Below are 12,304 nucleotides of genomic sequence, written 5' to 3'. Positions count from 1 at the left end.
GCATAGCGAATAGCGTGGTCTGCGGCAAATGTGTACTGTCTCGGGGAATGTACTATCGGGGACAGGGCGGAGGGGCTGAAGTTGTGGGTGAGAAATGTGTCAAAAAGTGGGGAGAAGTGCTTGAGTCTAAGTTAGAGATAAAACTTGAGTGCCTCCAGAAGACATCGTCTAGGTAGAGTAAGGGACTACTTTTCTAGAAATGCCTTTAGAAAAGAGAGTGTTCTCTGGACCGGTTTAATTTCCTCCAGAGGTGACGGAACGGATGCCATAACCTTTATGTGGACACTTTGGTCTTATTTCAATTCTCTGATTCCCTCCCTCTGGCAGTACCTTAAAAGACTATAATTTCTACTGGCCCCTTCCCTTTTATTGATCAAAAGCCTTTAAATGTGTTACCTTATCCATAAAGCTTTTACAAACGAACTAAAAATAGGTTTTAGAGACCATTTCTTTTCTAAAGGAGGAAAGGGGAACTGACGTTTAACGAGAGCCTCCAAAGCGCCAGCAGGGTCAAGCTCCTTTGTTTTCCTTATTTCATTGAGCCTGCAGGACAGCTGGGCCTGCCCTCCTATAGTTCATTTAGTTTATTTATTTCATTTATTTTTCAGATGAAGAAATCTTAGGAAAACGAAACCATCTATGCTCATGCAGATTAACCCAAATAATGCACTCTAAAACTCATATTATTTTCATTACTTCATGCTGCTTCTACATTTGCCCTTTTTTTTTTTTCATACAGATGGACAGATACATAAAACCTGGCCTCAACACTGAACAAAACATAAAGATCTGTATTTACAACTACCTTAGATATCTACCATACTGTTTTGTAATGACTGTTTTTAAGCTTCATGTGATTGGGCTCAAGTGTTGAGAGTATAAATTTTCTTTTGATGATACTTTTAAGTTCCTCAAGGGAAACGATTCATCTTTTCATTCATTTCTATTTCTCCTCTGACCAGGCCCCCTGGGTCTAGCACATTCAGTGCTTGCGCTCAGTAGATGTTAGTACGTGATTGACCACCAACCAAGGAGACGGGTCCTGTATTGAATCTGTGTTTTCATTAGTCTACAGAACTCCTGGCAGGAGAGGGTGTCCCATTTATGTAGGAGAACCCGCTGCAGATACTTTCATTACTAGCTTCTGGTCTCAAACTGCTTTTTTGAGAAATTAAACTTCCTAACCAGTATTTTGACTTGGAAATCTGAATATCCTAAAAGGAACTGGATGTCTTTTGTCAACAGCCTAGGATTTGGGTGGGCACATGTCGATGTTGCCTTATCAAAGTCCTTTAAAGTCTGTGAGGTTGTAATGTGTGATGAGTCAGGACAGGAACAAAAGGCCCAGTGACCTCAGGCTGAGCCCTTCAGGGGAGCTAAATATTACATATCTTACAGAATTCTAATTGCCATTGGCTAGTAACTGGGTTTTAAAATATTTCCCTTATGTGACCATGTTAGACTTTTTTGTTAGCTCCTCATGGATTTAGAGCAGTGTGTTGATCAGGGCCTTCACAGGAAAAAGGGGGTATATGCAAATAGGGTAATTCAGAAGAGTGTTTGAAAGGGAAAATGTATCAAGGTGTGGGTGGGGTTAAAGGAAAGTGGCCAGGATGGAGCAGGAACCTGGGATTAGCCACCTGGCGGAGCAGGGACCAGCCATGGCCTAAAGGGGCAAGAGGAAGGACTGATCACCTGGAGAGAATAACTGTACATAGAGGGTCACTGTGGTCTTCAATTGCAATAAGCAGAGATCCTGAAAGGAATAGCTGGGGAAGAACATGCCTTGACCTTACGTTCTGCTTGTGCTCTGATCTCCACCCATTGGCTAGACCCACCGGAAGTCAGAAGGCAGAGGCTCCCGAGGCCGTTCAGACAAGTCAGACTTTCTGAGCACAGGGTGATGAGAACAAGGGTGAGTAAGCACAGCTCTGTGGACAAATGGAAATGTCCAAAGAAACAGCATATCTCAAATCTTCTTGTTTGGAAACTATTTCCATTGGATGTTAAGAAGTGTTCTTTAGGAATAAAAGAGAGAGAGAGAGAGCCTTGTATGAGAGGATAAGTTGGAAAACACTGAGTTAAATGAACTTAAAAGGACCTTTTTACTTCAGGACTTCTTAAGAGCTCTAAAATGCTGATGCCCGTTGTGGTTCTTTAATGGAATCATCTATTTCCCAAACATGGCCATGATCCTTCAAAAAGTATCTCATAGGACTAGCATCACCAAGAACTTGCTTTGGCTTAAGACCTATTGATTAAAGGCAAAAACAAACAAACAAGACAGAGGTAATAGTAAAGAAATCAGGAAATTTTGGAAATCAGTGTTGCTAAGTTACAGGCAACAATATCATTTTTAGCAGTCAGTGACAAGTGACCCAACAATAAAAGGGAACCTCACTTTGTACTTTTCTAGTCTGTGTTTGGCTTTGTCATGAGGGATGAGAAGTCTCATGTGAAGAAGGCCTGGCCAACTCCCATGATGTCAGCTCCTTCTTGGGGCCAGCTGATGATGCTGTCACTCTCCCTTTCCTCTAAAATTGTGGAAAGTGCCAGTTGCTTTGCGAGACCACCCACAGTGGCCCCATTACCCCCATGCGTGTGGGTGGCCTCTGTGCACCTGGTGATAGGACAGCCTGACTCCCAAAGCAGCACAGACTGAACTGACTATTGAGTCAACTCCTTGTGGTTTCCCTTATCACTCAGCTGTCTGAGGTACAGTGTAGGAAAACCAACCAACCGATCAACCAACCAACCAACCAACCAACCAACAACTTATCTTGTAGACTGATCACCAGCTGCATAAATAATAGTTCATTAACAGTCCTCTATTTATTGATAGTCTTTACCACTCTTAAATATTCTTATTTAAGTATCACAACAACCCTGTGAGACATAATTGTAGCTTTTTATCAGTAGGGAAACCAAGTCTTAGGGAAGGGAAGTGACTTACTCAGGGTCACTTGGCCACACTAGAACAGACACGTGGGCAGCCCCACAAGCTGCAGAAGGTCAGGAAACAAATCCTCCTCTGGAACTTTCCAGAGGAATGCAGGCCTGTGGACGCCTTGATTTTAGCCCAGTGAAACTTATTTTGGACTTCTGACCTCCAAAACTGTAAGATAAATATGTATTGTTTTAAGCCACTACATTTGTGGCAATTTATTGCAGTGGCAATAGAAACTATACTGCCTTAACCAAAAATGGAATCCTAAAGAAATAAAACATGGGCCAGAAAATATTTCCTGGACCTGGGCTAGGTATTTATGTATTCTAACAGTAACTTAACACTAAAGAACAAACTGCAAAGTCAAAATAAAATGTATCCAAATCCTGTCACCCTAAAACAATGTCTGTAATTTGACTCTGTTCCCTTTCAGTATTTGGCCCTGTGTATGTTTTAAATGTAGTTAAAATTAGAATACATGTAAAATTTTATGAGTGCTTCATCATAAACATCTAAAACTAAGTCTTCATAATCATTATCTTAAATTGTTCCACAAACTTCCTCTGAGAGAATCTGCCATAAATTACCAAATGTTTCCAGGGTTGTTATGCATTTCAGCGGGAGACAATGCTTGCTATAATAGCAAATGAGTTAAGTGAGTGTGTATCAAGGTGAGTGCACGTTTTGGTGGCTAAGTAACTGAATGGCCTTGGAGAAAGGTCTTCATGCCTTTGGGGCCTCACTGAAAAATGCGTGGCCCTCTCCAGCATTGCTGTGGGAATTCAATAAGATACTGTTGTCTGGGGCCTTGTGTGATGCTGAGCACATAGTAGATTCTCAATAAAAAACTTGTATAATTTATTTTTTCAAATGCAAGTAGCAATTTGATAATTTTTTTGTCCTTCAGGGTCCAAATTTTCCCAATTCTTTCATAATCATTGTTCTTATTGAAGTTGGTTTATAAATTTTTAAAGTATCTTTTAAGCTATAGATTCCCCTTCCATCTTGTGTCTCTATTTTTGGTGAAGAAACAGGGTCACCTGTTTTGAGACCCTCGGCCTGGTTTTTGCTGATTGCATCTCTGTGCTGTGGCATGATAGTTGCCCAGTATTTTCTGTGAACTGGTAATTAAGGCTAGAGGCTCTGTCAGATTCATGCCCACTTTTGGTGAGAACACTTTGTAGATGGTGTTGTGAACTTCCATAAGGAGACACGTGAGGTCTGGTTGACTCTTTTTTGTGATGTCAGCCCCATTTATAATTTTTGCCTAGGTCCATTTATTTCTTAGGAGCTGCCAAATAATGGTATTTTAATTCTTTTATTTATTTTTTTCATGTATTAGATGGAATCATTTTATAAACTTCCTCTCAAGTATTTGGCACCCTGAAGGATATTTTATAAAGAAAAGCAGGGTAAACGCTTGATTTTTTAATCTTTATTTACCAAATATTTTTAAAATGAGTTTGGTATCCTAGTATCTGTTAAAAAGAAAGAACGAATTTTTAAAGATCATTATCATTATGAACCCATAAATTTAGCTTACTGCAGTAAAAGTCTTATTGATACTCACATTTTGCTTTCTTTGACTCCTGTGTCCATTGACGTGACATTTGTAATCTGATAGCTTCCTTGTTTTTCTAATATCATATGATATTTAGACTTACCTCAGACATTTCTTATCTCAGACCTTAAATCAGCCCTTTCCTCAGAGTCCTTTTGGTAAAGAACAGTATTTAAGGACCACAGTCTGGGTACTAAGGGAGCTCAATGCTATTTGTTAGTCACTATTTTTAGGCCTTTTTAATAGAGCTAAGAATTTTTTATTTATTAAAAATTTTTATTGATTTATTTTTAGAGAGAAGGGGAGGGAGGGAGAAAAACATTGATCATTGTCTCTCACCCCCAACTGGGGACCAAACCCGCAACCCGGTGCATGCCCTGGCTGGGAATCAAACCAGCAACCCTTTGCTTTGCAGGACACTATCCAACCAACTGAGCCACACTGGTCAGGGCCTAATAATTTTTAAAAATTAAAGATAAAATACATCAGAAATCCACACTAATATTACAACTTAATTCCAGGACCTTTAACTTAACCTTATTAATCTCATATTGGTGACTCATTCCTTTCTGGTTCTAAATACTAACATACATACTTATCTGAAGCCTTTAACCATATATATATATATATATATATACAGCAGCCTCAAAATATCTACGCCAGTGCTGCCGTCAATAATATGATTACTGAAATGAAATCAGTTTCAGATGTTTCACAGCTTTTTTTTTTTTTTTTTTTGGCTTAGTTTATATCCTGCTGGGGTTCTAATCAATTTACTGTATTTTAAAGTCATTTGAAATGGCTGCCGTGTGGTTATGCCACTAATTCTATACACTTTTTGGTTCTTATTTTCACTTGGTTTTCATTTTTAGGGATTTAAAACATCTTTATTTCTTAATTACATAAAATATTTACATGATCCCTAAGTCTAATCTACAAACTACAGGACATTTAGAGAAAGAAGTCCAGCTTCCAATTCTATACACTCTTATTCCCTCCCTCCCCCCAATATATATCCATTTAAGAGTTGTTTTGTTCTTTCCTTGCATTTCAAACTATAAGCAAATATATATGTGCTATTCTTCTCTTTTCTAGATAACCTATGCATAATATATTTTCTTTCTTTTTTTAAAATATATTTCATTGATTATGTTGTTACAGTTGTCCCATTTTTTTCCCCTTTACTCCCCTCCACCCAGTACCTCCTTCTCTCCAGCAATTCCATTCCCTTTAGTTCATGTCCATGGGTCATGCATATAAGTTCTTTGGCTTCACCCTTTCCTATATTATTCTTAACTTCCCCCTGTCCATTTTGTACCAACCAATTCTGCTTCTTAATCCCTCCACCATTTTCCCATTTCTCCCCCTTCCTCCTCCCAGCTAGTAACCCTCCAAATGATCCCCATACCTATGATTCTGTTCCTAGTCTGGTTTGCCTAGTTGGATTTAGTTTTTATTTTTTAGATTCAGTTGTTGATAGTTGTGAATTTGTTGTCATTTTAGTGTTCATAGTTTTGATCTTCTTTTTCTTAAATAAGTCCCTTTGACATTTCATATAATAATGGCTTGGTGATGATGAACTCTTTTAGCTTTACCTTGTCTGGGAAGCACTTTATCTGCCCTTCCATTCTAAATGATAACTTTCCTGGATAGAGTAATCTTTGTTGTAGGTCCTTGCTTTTTGTCACTTTGATTACTTCTTGCCAGCCACTTTTTGCATGAAAAGTTTTTTTTGGGGGGGGTGGGGTCAGCTGAAAGTCTTAAAGGAATCCCTTTGTAGGTAACTCTCTTCTCTTGCTGCTTTTAAGATTCTCTCTTTATCTTGAACCTTTGGCATTTTAATTATGATGTGTCTTGGTGTGGTCCCCTTTGGGTCCAACTTGTTTGGGACTCTCTGTGCTTCCTAGACTTGTATGTCTATTTTCTTTACCAAATTTGGGAAGTTTTCCTTCATTACTTTTTCATGTAAGCTTTCAATTTCTTGCTCTTCTTCTTCTCTTTCTGGCATCCATATGATTCAGATGTTGGCATGTTTAAAGTTGTCCAGAAGTTCATAAGCCTCTCCGCAATTTTTTTCAATTCTTGTTTCCTCATTCTGTCCTGGCTGACTGTTTTTTTCTTCCTTAGGTTTTAAATCAGTGATGTGAACCCCAGTTTCCTTCCCTTCACCATTGGTTTTGTGTGGATTTTCCTTTGTTTCACTTAGCATAGCCTTCACTTCTTCCCTTATGCATTTGTCATACTTATACATATCTGTCAAGCCTGCGAGCATCTTTATCAGCAGTATTTTGAACTCTATGTCTGTTAGATTGGCTATCTCCTTGTTGCGTAGCTCTTCCACTGGAACCTTGGTCCATTCCCCCTTTTGAGCCATACTTCTCTGTCTCCTCATCTTGACAGGCTTCTGTGTTTGTTTGCCTCTGTGTCTTAGGTAGAGCTGTTACATTGTAAGGGATGGAGCCTTAGGTATTTGTCAGTACAGGGAGACCTGTTTCACCACATTGTGGCGCTGTATGTGGGGGAGGAATCTGAGAGGAACCAGTGTTGTTTACTCAGTACTTGTCGCTTTTCCAGGCACTTCTCCCACTATTTCTCCTACTTCCATATGGGACTGGTGCCCCTCTAGCTATTGCCCTGGCCGTCGTTTCCAGAGTGGGTGCGCCTGCGGATGTTCTAGGACCGCGTGGGCCCTTTAAACAGGTGGACTCTGCTGAGATACTGACAGTTTCTTCCTCTGCCCCAACCCCCACTGGTTTACACACAGAGAAGCAATGAGGCTTTATTTTCTCTGGCACTGGGACCATGAGCTTCGTAGTCTGGTCTGGTGCTGCGAGTGCTTCTCATGTGTCCCTCCCAACTTTTAAAATGTGGAACTGCACTTTCTGCTAGCCTGCTGCTGTCACTGCTGCTGCTGCCACCACCACACCACATCCTCTCCACCCCAGCTCTGCCCCTCTTACCTGTCTGGATGAGTATTTCTTCTTTATATCTTTGTTTGTTGGACTTCCATGCAGCTTGATTTTCTGGAACTTCTGGTTGTCTCTAGTTTTGATGTAGTTGTATTTCTTCTTGGTTGTGGAGGGAGATGCAGTGTGTCTGTCTAGGCCTCCATCTTGGCCAGAAGTCCCACATACTTTTTAAAAAGATTTTTGCAGAGGAAAATCAAGTGAAGAGTATGATTCTCACTTATTCCCCTCTTCCCATACATGCACAGACTCCCAACCATCAATCCTGCACCAGAGGACTACTATTGATGAGCCTATATTAGCACATTACTATCACCCAAAGTCTATAGTTTACATTAGGGTTGTTCACGCTTGGTGTTGCACCTTCTATGGGTTTTGGCAAACGTGTAATGACATGTATCCACCATTATAGTGTCATATAGAGTAGTTTCAATGCTCTAAAAAATTCTCCACGCTCTGCCTATTCATACTTCCTTACCCAATCCAGATATGCAGACTTTTTCAATCATTTCTTTAAACCTAATATCCTGGAGACTACTGCAGGATCTTGAGATATTCTTTTTGTTTTTCTTTAAACCTACAGAGTCCTCTGCAGTGTAGCTATACTACAGGCTGTTCAATCGCTGTGCATTAAATGTTTGCATTATAAAATTGCATTGTATGGATACATTTAGATTTATTTAAACAATCCCCCATTATTGGTTAAGTTTTTACAAAAATTGTTTTGCTATTATAATTAACACTGAGATGAACTTTTCTGTATATATACATTTTTGTTGGAAATTTCTGACTGTGTTACTAGGATGAGTTCCTATCAAAAAAGTCATTGGGTCCCTGGCTGGTGTGTTTCAGTGGCTTGAGCATCAGTCTGGGAACTCGAAGGTCACTGGTTTGATTTCCAGTCAAGGTGCATGCTGGGTTGCAGGCCAGGTTCCCTGTTGCGGGCTTGCGAGAGGCAACCAATTGATGTTTCTCTTGCGCATCAATGTTTCTCCCCCTCTCTTTCTCTCTCCCTTTTTCTCTGTCAAAAAAACAAACAAAATCTTTTTAAAAAGTTACAGAGAATACCATAAAGTTATTGCAAAACAAAATAGTCCAAACTTGTAACTTAAAACAAAAATTATTTGTTTAGCTCATGATTCTGGGGTCAACAATTTGGGTTGGCTCCATCTAGCTGGTTTTTATTATCTAGACTGCCCTGCGTCATGTACCTGTAGTTATCTGCTAGATGGAGTGGGGGCCAGCTTGTCTAAGATGGCATCAGCTGGGACAGCTTGCCTGCGCCTCCCATGGTCTCCTCCTTTTGCAGGCCAACCCCAGCTTGTCACGTGATGGCTGGACAGGATTCCATGAGAGCAAGCAGAGAGTGTAAGACTTGAAATTGGCACACCATCACTTCTGGTACATTCTACTGGCCAAAGCAAGTCACAAGGGCAGTGGGGAAATAGATTCTACCCTTGAATATGAGCAGCTGTAAAGTCACATTGCCAAGGACATGGGTACTGGAAGAGGCAGAGAATTGGGGTTGTGTTTGCAAGCAACTTAGAACTTTGGGTCAAAGGATATAGACCTTTAGAAGTTTCTAGTACATACTGGAGTTTCTCATTCTTTTATCCTATTTTCTTCCATGTAACTGCAGTTCATTCAGTATAAATTGACTGTCTTCCATTTCTACCTGGCCATAAATCCCTAGGGGTAATCATGAGTAAAATTATAGGACACGTGTACTGGGTGCCTCATTTGACTGCAGGGCCTGTGAGATGAATTCATGTTGTCCACATCACAACAAATTCAACCTAGTTACCCCATGCAGGTCTGAGAACTCACTTGCCTGGGATCCAACCCAGTATACTAGATTTACGGAAGGATGGTATCAGTACTTGGATTTGATTTGGATCCCCACAGTTACTCTGGAGCTACTTCAGAGTATAATCCTAAATCCATGCCCCACCCAACTTCCTAGAAACTCCTGGATTCTCATGGGCTACTCCAGATCAGAGTGCAGGTCTTTCTTAGATGGGTTAGTGGAGGAAGCAGTGCCCTGGGAGACAGAAAAGCAGGGTTCTAACCCTGTCTCCGCTATTTATTAGCTTTGGGTCACGGGACAATCAGCATCTTTCTGAGCCTCGGTTTTCTGCTCTGCAGAATGGGGAGAATAATACCCACCCCATGGAGTCAAGGAGAAGATTCAATGCAATATGGTTGAATGTAGTAAATGCCTTTACTTTACTTCCAGCTTGGCTCTTCGAGGGCTGCTGCTTCTAGCTGAGGGGAGAAGTTGGGGAGGTGGAGTAAACTCTCCTCAGACCTCTCAAGGCACAGGAGTCAGGCCATCTTTTTGCCTAAACATCTGGCTTGTGGCATTGAACATTGTACAGGTGTAAGCAGTTACTTGAAGGAGGGTCAGCAATTACACAGTTCAGGTCAAAGCTTTAAAGAGCATGGTAGCCATGCCAACACCAACGCTGTGGGTGGCTGTGCTACCTCCCTGATTTGGACAAACTCTGCCTGCCTGTGTCTGCCTGTGCCCCACCCTCACCCTCACCCTCACCGCTGAGAGCTGAAGCAGGTGTCAAGTAGCAGAAGGCAGGCAAACCTGTTTGCTTAAATGTCTGACTCATCACTCACTCAGCCTGACAGTCTTCTGAGCTTGTTTCAGACTTAAAAAAAGAAAAGGTGAAGGGTGGAGTGGAAATAGGATCCTTTTATTATAGAACACTTTCCTGAGGGGTTATTTTCTTGACTGTTAATCCAGACCCAGGCTGTTATTTTAAAGGTGCACTGGAACTAAAACTAGTTTGGGGCTTGGCTGTTAACCCATTACTGACTCACTAGGTGGTGGCCACCCATTAGTTTGTGTAAGGGCTGAGATGCTCCCAGAGCTGCCTATTGGGAGCTAAGGACCCCGACTTTTCTTTTCAGACTGAGACCCACGCTTATCATTTGCCCTTAAGATCAGGAATTACAGCTGTAGGGTGCCCTACGACAGTCCTGTGTCTGGCCACTGTCTGGTAATGGGTCTCTTCTGAGTTAAGTTTGGCTAGCATGTGTAGCCATTTGTGTGGGGTGGACTGTGGCCACACAGAGTGACAAATGACGTTTGAAAGCCAAAATGCAGTTCTCGATTGCAGGGGTCAGTGGATATGATTAAGCAAGAACTGGCAAATTATAGCCAGAAGGTCACATCCAGTCTGCTGCCTGGTTTTGTACTGTTTTTTAATTAACACACTTTATTTTTTAGAACTGTTGTGATTCACAGCAAAACTGAGCAAAAGGTGCAGAGACTTTCCTGCCCCCTCACATGCAAAACCTCCCCCACTCTCTCTATCCCCTAGCCGAGTGGTACATTTGTTAGAATCAATGAACTTATATTAATACATCATTATTACCTAAATTTCACAGTTTACATTAGAGTCCACTTTTGGTGCTGTACCTTCTATGGCTTTGGACAAATGTATAATGACAATATTCACCACTGTAGTGTTATACAGAAGAGTTCAACTACCTTGTGCTCTCCTTACCCCCACCTCAGACAACCACTAATATTTTTACTGTCTCCATAAGTTATTTTTTTCCAGAATGTCATACAGTTGGAATCATACAGTCGGTAGCCTTTTCACATTGGTTTCTTTCACTTAGTAACAGGCATCTGAGTTTCCTCCATGTCTTCCCATAGCTTGATTGCTCATTACTCTTTCAGTGCTAAACAATATTCCATTGTCTGGATGCAGTAGTTTATTTATCCATTCACCTATTGAAGGACATCTTGATGACTTCCAAGTTTAGCAGTTATGAATAAAGCTGCTATAAGCATCCACATGCAGGTTTTTCTGTGGACTTGAGTTTTCAATTTATTTGGATAAATACCAAGGAGCATAATTGCATTTGAGCTTCAAGCTGTGGATACCCAGTCCTCAGAGATAACCACCCCATTCAAGGTCTCTTCTGCATTTAGACCTTCGGGCCAAAGCTTTCAAAACCTTGTGACTCATCAGCCTCACCCAGTGCCTTTCAACAAGAGTGGACTGCACCCCAGGCCTGTGGAGTCAGGAATCCGAATGTATATCAGGCGCCTCAATTTTGATCCATGCACAGATGTTTGAAAACAACTGCTTGAAACCACAGAAGCAAGCACCTTCTCAACAAATCGCCTGCGCCTCCATTCTGATTTTGCACGGCCACATTGCCATTGCTGGACACACAAAACGCTTTCCTCCTCATCATGCTGAGACCTCAGGCACTGCCAACTCCTGGCCAAAATGCCCCAAGGGGATGGCTTAGCTGCAGTGGGACATATGCCAAGACAGCAGAGAGCCCTGAGACACTTACCAGAGCCCCAGAGCTCTCAGTACAAGGACAGGGACAGGCCAACTCCATCTCCTCCTTGCTCTCTGACCCCATGCACTTACCTCCTAGCAGATGTTTTTAGAGTGAATTCCACTGTGCCTTGCCAGGGAGGGCCAAGGGCAGCAGCCTGCAGATACAACTGACTCCCCCTGTGTGGTCCTCAAACACGGCAAACAGAAGTTCAAAGGTCTTGGGCAGACACGGCCGCTGGACCCACCTCTCTCTAGTGCCTTCTTTGGCAGCCTGTGCAGTCTCCTCAGGGGTAACCTCAGCTCCCTGCTTCCTTACACCACCCTCCATAGGGGCTCCCCGTAAGAAAGCTGCTCTGATGACATCAGTGTTGATTAAACTGACCTAATTCCTCCCAGGCCGGCAGAGTCAAAAGCCCCAGTCAATACGGTAACCTATGCTATGGGCCTCTGCTAAGCCTCTCAAGGGAGAAAATAAAGCTGTGACTTGTTCTGAGAGCAAAAGAAAATAAGT

At 41.6% G+C, this 12,304-nt stretch overlaps 1 long non-coding RNA gene across 1 annotated transcript; it reads right to left on the bottom strand.

Moving 5' to 3' along the window:
* Window positions 1-8,176: 8,176 nt before the first annotated feature.
* On the bottom strand, window positions 8,177-12,082 carry LOC150020249 (uncharacterized). Its single transcript, XR_016509332.1, has 3 exons — window positions 11,884-12,082; window positions 9,641-9,739; window positions 8,177-8,495 (listed from the first exon to the last, which is right to left on the bottom strand). It is a non-coding gene; the product is annotated as an uncharacterized LOC150020249 (long non-coding RNA).
* Between the last annotated feature and the right edge of the window lie 222 nt (window positions 12,083-12,304).

The sequence above is a fragment of the Furipterus horrens genome, unplaced genomic scaffold (assembly GCF_987537825.1).
Source record: "Furipterus horrens unplaced genomic scaffold, mFurHor1.1.pri manual_scaffold_2, whole genome shotgun sequence".
Classification (NCBI taxonomy): domain Eukaryota; kingdom Metazoa; phylum Chordata; class Mammalia; order Chiroptera; family Furipteridae; genus Furipterus; species Furipterus horrens.
Note: the sequence above shows the minus strand (reverse complement) of the source record. Positions and strands in the feature narration are given on the sequence as shown.